Source organism: Cornus florida, unplaced genomic scaffold (assembly GCF_030987335.1).
Source record: "Cornus florida cultivar Cherokee Brave unplaced genomic scaffold, ASM3098733v1 CherokeeBrave_3.0.0_Hap2_Chr11, whole genome shotgun sequence".
NCBI lineage: Eukaryota > Viridiplantae > Streptophyta > Magnoliopsida > Cornales > Cornaceae > Cornus > Cornus florida.
The window spans coordinates 31319263-31327361 of record NW_026775581.1 but is presented as its reverse complement, the minus strand read 5'-3'; the positions used below and the strand labels follow the sequence as shown (position 1 = coordinate 31327361).

Genomic DNA, 8099 nt, shown 5'->3' with positions numbered 1-8099 from the left:
CTAACTAATGAGGAACCATATAAGCATTTGGATGAATTTCTTGAAGTTTGTTCCACTGTAAAATATACGGACATGCCAGAAGAAGTTTTAAGGTTGAAACTTTTTCACTTTACCCTAAAAGATAAGGCAAAGTATTGGTTTAACAATTTGAGACCTCTTTCCATAACTTCTTGGGTGGAAATGCAACAAGAGTTTTTGAGAAAGAGCCATGCGAACTTCAATTCGTGAGTTTTTATAAGAGGATGGGGAGATGTTACATGAGGCATAGGAACGGTTGAATGATTTGCTTAAGAAATGTCCTCATCAGGACATTCCCAAGTGGCAAATTGTACAACATTTTTATGAAAGTTTGTCAGACAACCATAAGGGTATGGTTGATGCCTCAATGGGAGGTTCGTATTTGGATAAACAAGAAGATGATGTGTGGCGTTTATATGAAAGCATGAGTGAAAACTCAATGCATAGATCATTGCTTTCTAGAAATGGTAGAAATGTGAATGTAGGAAGAAGAAAGAATTCAAACTTATATCAAGTGAAAAATTCTAATGACATAGTTTCCGAGGTGAAGTCTTTAACTCAAAGGTTCGATCAATTTTTGATCAATTAAAATTCGGCTCATCAAGTGTCTTCCTCCCTTAATCATCATCATGCTAGTGAGTCTTGCATGACATGTTCAAGTGTGTTGCATACTACTTCCAATTGTCCCCATGGACATGTGCATAATGAGCATCATAAACAAGTCAATGCCGCATTTATAAGTCAAGGGAATAATCCCTATGGGAATCATTACAATCCCGGGTGGAGAAATCACCCCAATTTTTCTTGGAAAAGCCAAGGGGAAGGTTCAAATCCTCCCCAAGGTGGTTTTCAAGGGAAGTATGTTCCACCCTACTTGCAAGGCCAAAATTCTCAAAGTTATCATCCATCCTATCAAGCTCCCAATGGAAATCAATTTTAAAATTTTCATTTTCCCAATCAACCATCTTATTCTCAAAGTAATCCAAGAAGTCCCGCTTTTGAAGAAAAAGTTTTATTAGCTTTAGGTACTTTGGAGGCGAATAGTTAATTGCTTCATTCTCACTCACAATTAATTGCCAAGCTAGAAACCCCAGTAAGGCAAATAGCTAACACTTTAAATGCGAGAGAAAAAGGAAAGATGCATCTTAATCCCCCACCTAACCAACAATTTGTAGTGGAGACAACTTTCCCTTCGGAAGGTCTAATACTTGAACAAGTTAATACGGTGACCACTTTGAGAAATGGAAAGGTAATTGATAACCAAGTTGATATTTCTAATGAAGAGAGTGAACCAGTGCAACCAAGTGTTCGCACTTGTCCCGTTTCACATTCTATTCCTCCTTCACCTAGTACCAAGGACCCCATTGTTGAAAATTCTTCATCAAAAGCTTTTGAAAAATCTTTTGAGCCAAAGGCTCCATTTTCGGATGCTTTGAAGACGTCCATATCCTTTTGAAAAGCAACAAGGTAAGGTGAATGAAATCATTGATGTGTTTTGACAAGTTAAAATTAACCTTCCTCTCTTAGATGCTATTAGACAAATTCCGGCTTATGCCAAGTTTTTAAAAGATTTGTGCACTCTAAAAAGAAAGAACAAGAGCCAAGGACCAAAGAAAGTTGTCCTTACCGAGCAAGTGAGCTCCATTTTGTAACACAACACTCTTCCCAAATTCAAAGACCCCGGTTCACCCACTACATCTTGCACCATAGGTAACCATGTCATCAATCGGGCTCCTTTGGATTTAAGGGCTAGCATAAATCTTCTTCGCTACTCGGTATACGTCTAATTGGGTTTGGGCTATTTAAAGCCAACGTCGGTAGTTTTACAACTAGTCGACCGATCTATCAAAAAGCCCGGGGTATAGTTGAGGATGTTTTAATTTAGATTGATAAATTCTTCTTCCCGGTTGATTTTGTAGTCATTGACACGGAACCGGTTCCCAATCCAAAGAGCCAAATACCCGTTATCCTTGGCCGTCCTTTCTTGGCCACCGCCAATGCCAATATAAATTGTAGGACGGGGATAATGAAGATTTCTTTTGGCCAAATGAAAGTGAAGTTGAAGATATTTAATCCAACCACTGATTTAATGGATAAGCATGAAGAGGCCCTTGTTGTAGAAAATGTTGAAAAAATTGAGATGTCTTCTCTTGCTGAAAATTCAAATGTTTTGCCATCAAGTGATTTTTCATAAGGTGTTGATTTTAAATCAAATGTTGAAAGGGCATGGAGGCCCAAAATTCTTTTTGACCAAAAGCCATCAAGTAAACTTGAGCCAAATCCAACAATTTCCTTCGGGAATGATTTGTTGGGTGGGGTTCGAAGTTCATTTCACCCCACTGAGAAAGTGATATCCAACAAATTTTTTGATCTGGGTTAAAAGAGCCCAACGTCTTGCTAAAGACGATAAACACTAGCATTCGTAGGGTTTTCTAACCATACTCCTCCCTCATTTCTTTTTGTTTTTCATTCTTACGTCGTCTTCAAAGTCATTCATTTCTATTTCGAGGCTTTGTATGGATTTTTAGCACTTTCAGCTCAAAATTAGGCATTTAATGCCAGTTCGATTGATCACAAGTGCACCCTAGATCGATCGAACCTCTCTGTAGTCAATTCTTTATAGATTTCAGGTCTCTGTCCATCATTCGAACTTTTTGTTCGATCGTTCCAAGTATACTTCGATCGATCAAGTATCCATATGATCGATTACATTTCCACACTTAGAAAAATTTTGAAGTTCTGCAAATTTCAGGTCTCTGTCCCATCGTTCGAACTTCGCTACAGATTTTTAGGTCTCTATCAATCCTTCAAACAATTTGATCAATCGAGGTTTGATCGATCTAAGCCTGATCGTTCAGAGTCCCATCCCTTGACCTTCTGTTAACTTTGATTTTCAAAAATTCAAATTAAAAAAAAAAATTTCAAAAATTCAAAAAGATTTTAAATTTTTAAAATTTAAAAATTTTCAAAAGTAGTTTGTCATTTTGCATGTTCGATCGATCTGAGCACCTTCATAATCGATCGAGATTTGATCAATCTAGCGGACCATGTGATCGATCACACATGTCGAGAGCAGTTTTTAAAAATAGACCCAAGGGGTCATTTGGATCGTTCATTCCATTGATCTAAAGGACCCGTCTCCTCCTGAAGCTCATCATTGTCTTCCCTACCTCTGACGTGTTCCTAAGCTCCCAAAACCTCTATCTCCAACCACATCTCTCTTCTCTCTCCACTTTTCTCCTCGGTTTTAGGTGGGTTCCTGCTTTATTTTTTTCATTTCATGTTTTAATTTGCATTAATCTTGCTTCCATGTTTAGATTAGGATGTTTTAATTTCATTGATACCCTTGAAATAAAATAGCTTTAAAAGATATTTACGAAAAACACCCCAAGAAAAGAAAAAGATTCTAAAGAATTGTGCATCCATGCCCCTATGGACACTGGGAGCAACCAAAGTACTTTCTTACAAAAGTAAAGATACATATTTTAAGGAAACCACTGAAGATGAAGACACGTAAAGTCAAAAACCAACTCCGAGCATGAAAAGTGAGCTGTGCCAAAAACTGACAAATAGGGAAAAGACAGAATAGGGAAAAAGACGAAAGGTGAATAGTTTCTGAAAAGTGAAAATGAGGAAATGACTCGGTCCTCAAAGGAAGTTGTCAATCTGCACGAAAGAGTCTCAGAAACCAATTCCAAGCACTCGAGATGACACTATGTGATAAGAAACAGAACTTAGAAAAGAAAATTAAACGGAAAAAATTTATCCGTAAAATTTCAGGAAAAAGGAAAGGAAGGAAAATGACCGGGTCATTACAGAAATATTAGCATAGATGGCCAAGTAAGTATATATTGTCTAACTAATCTAGTGGATAGCACAACATATCAAATTAGGCCATTAATTCTTCTATAAGCCCACAATCAATACACACTTAACAAATTAGAGACATATACTACTTGCATTCATAAGCATGGAATATCAAACAATAAGAATGGATTGTCCACCTATCTAAGAAAATAAGGTAACTACACTACAACTAAGCTAGTGACATGAAAATTAAACTAATTAAACTAAAGTTGTGGCACAATCCATTAAGAAATAAGTATGAACCATCAAATTAACTACAAGAGTATTCCATTTAAGCACCATGCCTTGACCATTACTAGATTCATGATATCAATACACATAGACATGCATCAATATTAGAAAATCTAGAGATAAATACATGAACATCCATATTAGCATACATAGATATATGAATAGAATTAAATGATCAATTGGAAGCATTAAACTACGCAAATCATGGTGGAAACAAGATTTTTATATATCTTAAAGGTTAAGACAAACATTACAACACTAATCCCCATTAATTACAAACATCAAAGTCTAGGAGGCATGCTTAGGGCTATCTCTAGCCCCAAGAGATGGTTTAGCCACTCATTGATGTTGTTATCCAACCCTCAAGGGCTATCTCCATGGTATAGCTCATCATCCTCCTTGTCAAAACCCTAGATGAAAGGAAGACCTTTCCCAATTTGTGTATTTTTCTCTCTAATCTCAAGCTAAGTCTCTCAAACTTACCAACCTCTCTTACTCAAAATAGCCAAAATCCTTATATAAATGGCTTAAAGGTCACGCCCAAGGTCAGTCCTCATGCACTAGGACCTGCAAATGATTGCACCACGAGCCCACATTTAATTTGGTTTGAAATCAACTTTTCTCGCAACTTGAGGCAGTTCGATCGATCACAAGGTTGGTTCGATCGATCGAACTAAGGCAGTGCCTTTTTGGAATAAGATAAGGCTAAGATATTTTTGGGACATTTTGGGAAAAGGACAAAAGTGGTAGGTGCGGATAAGATCAAGGGAGTTTGATCGATCGAAAAATATGTTGGATCGATCGAAGAGGAAATTTTTTCTGAGGATAAGGACAAAAGGCTCAATCCATCTTGGCACGATTGGAACGATCACTATGTGATCGATCGGAGCTTGGTTCGAAGAATACTGAATTCCACCACTTTGCCTCCACTTTGCTCCTTTCTTCCATTGAGCTTGAGATTGCATTTTTTATGCTCTAATTCAGTTGAATTGACTTATTTTGGGGATAAGTGCCTGAAAAGGGAAATAACATGAAATTAGACTAAAATGGTAAAATAAGATAGATTGAGGTCCTAGAATGCTCAAACTTAAGGAGTTTAAATACACACTTTTCAGCGCTTATCACACCCCTAAACTTAAATATTGCTAGTCCTTAGCAATGAACTATGAAGGAAATAACGAAATGAACAACTATACAACTATGAACTAAAAAACAATAAATGGATAACGCCACTTTCGTAGGGAACATGATTGCATTTAGCACATACAACAAGCCTTTTAAACCCTTGGGTTATCTCTAGTGGATGAGTGAAGTCTCGTGAGGGTTTCCATAAGTGATACTCATAAACATTAAACTTATTCTTACTAACAAGGCACTAATATTCCAAACAAGCATTAGAAGAAACCTACCTCAAGTACGCAATTTTTCAACCACTTCTAAGCAATCTCCCAAAATCTCAACATCAAGCAAACAAGTATAGTCCTCCACACATCAAAAAAATGATCATGCAAATCAAAACAACTCTAGAATCCTTTCAAAGTGGACCGGCATCAAATATGTTGCTATCTAAGCCAACTAAAGAAATGATCACATCCTTACCCTCAAACTAGCACATAAATCTAGTACCGATGATCAAGACAAATAGTGGACATTTTATTAAAACTTTATTGTTCTAAGTGCATTTATTCTTTTCACTTAAATTTTTTTTTTCTATCCCTAAGGATTAAATATGGAAGCATAGTATAATGTATTGATCAATTAAGCTTTCTAGCGATCCATGAGGTCGAGCGTTAGGTCAATGACTCCCAAACCGGATGGTTTTAGGGCATTAGGTGTTTAAACACCTTTAAGGACTTACAAGCTCAAATCAACTAGGCTACAAATCAAAACAACCTCGATCTAATCATTTCCCTCTTCTCACCTTTTAGGAGAAGTCCTTACTTTTTTTATTTGCTTTTGTAACAACTTTTTTTTTTTTAGTAAGTTATTAACCTAGAGTTTGGCCCTCCACCTTTCGACGCGAGAAATTCAGTGCTTAATGAAGCTAGAATCTCGGCTACTCAATGAAAAAGGTTTGTTATCAACCTTTATCAAGAATGAAAGCTGTCAATGCACTACTAGCTTAATTGAGATATAACCAAATCAATAATCAACAAAGCATATACCCCACAAATGAATGCTAGTGTGTGCCTGTGCTAGTGTAGAATTATAGAGTGAATCTCAAAACAATCACAAAATCAAGATAATGTGGACCACAAGTGCAAGCAAGATATCAATTTTTCAAAAAATTTACTCCTAAATAACATCCACAAAGCATACAATGAGTATTAGACTCTCAAGTCAAGCAATTTTTTAATTCAAAGCAATATAGTCCTCACAAGATTAAAATCATAGCTAACATCAATCTCAAATTTCAATCATACATTTAAAGTTCAATTTCAATAGAATGTAACAAAGTCACCTTACCCCCAAACTTAAACCACACATTGTCCTCAATGTGCAATGAGAATAATGAAAAAGATGGAAAGAGTATACTATGGTGGCGAAAGCATGAAGTCCGTCAATGATCCAATATGAAAAGTATGACGACCCTGGATTTTTCAACCCAGTATGTCCTGTGATGACCTGAAACGGATCCAAGAAGCGGAAGCAAAATAATGAACAAGTCTATAGAGATGTACATCATCCCTAAGACATGAGAGTGGCCTTATAAGGAGTCCCATGACTCAACGGAAGCGAGACTGGAGCTAGGGTTTCAAAACCCTCTAAGGAATGAACTAAGGGCAGAATGGTCATTCCAAATTGAAATGAGTGCCACCATGCACACCATTGGAAAGCCAACGAAGAATTAATGAAGTTAGACTTAAGAATCACCTGATTCGAAGTCCGGATGGAAAAGATACGAAAATGGAACAAAATGGCCTTCTCTGTTTAAGAGATACCACGACCCTATCCTACTAAAACTGAAATAACTCTTACTACATTTAAATTCTTGTTGTGTGGTTTTTACAATTGGAAAGCTAACTTCAAGATCTTAAGTTTAGGCTTAAGAACGGCTTGAATTGGATTTAAAACGAGTGAGATATGACCCTCTGAAGTCGGTGCAAGGAAACTGTCCAAGAGAAGCTGAAAAGGAAGGGTTCCAAGGAGGATCGGTCGACTGAACCCCAATCGTCAGCCGGTCGAAATGATGATTTTCACAAAAAGGCTACTAGAATGAGTCTCGAGGGCTTTGTTAGCCAGCTGATGGCTCTCATCAACCGACCGACACATCTGCTGCAGTAAAAAAAAAAAAAAAAAAAAGCATGTACAATGAAACAAAATGCAAGAAAGATAGAGAAATAAAAATGAAAATGAACATGTATAATACAAGAGATAAAAGACACAATGTGTCATGTGGGTGCTAAGTTTAATGTCTTTAGCCAGACGGAATGGCATGTTGAAAGATTGGTTTTTTTTTTTTTTTTTGAAAACTGTGATCGATCGAGGAATGATCGATCGAAGTTTGATCGATCCAAGAATTGAAAACCTGCAAAAAGCTTCACACGATACACAGAGAGATGATTTTGTAGATATCCAAAAATTTTCTAAGTATAGAATGAAGATCGATCCAAGGGAAAACTGGATCTATCGAAGAATTTTTGGATCGATCTGAGAGAAACTTCGCACGATACATAGAGAAGTGAAACATGCAGAGATTTTTCGCACGATAGAACTGAGAGATAAGAGTATGCAGAGAGATGTTCGATCGATCGAACATCCCTTATGATCAATCAAATTGGCAAGAATCCATGCATTTTCCATTGCGCAATAAATTTAAGCAAGTCCATGATGATGAAAACAATAAGAATGACTGATACCCAAGAAGAAATAAATGGAACATCCTTTGATAACATTGAGGGCATCATTATATCTCTTGATAGATAGGATCCACCAAGAGGGCGGCTTCCATATGTCTTTGAAAAACTTGGCCTTCAATGTAG

The 8099-nt window shown here is 36.8% G+C and overlaps 1 non-coding gene across 1 annotated transcript; it reads right to left on the bottom strand.

Moving 5' to 3' along the window:
• Window positions 1-208: 208 nt before the first annotated feature.
• Window positions 209-312, bottom strand: LOC132287409 (small nucleolar RNA R71). The gene has a single exon (XR_009473014.1). It is a non-coding gene; the product is annotated as a small nucleolar RNA R71 (small nucleolar RNA).
• Between the last annotated feature and the right edge of the window lie 7787 nt (window positions 313-8099).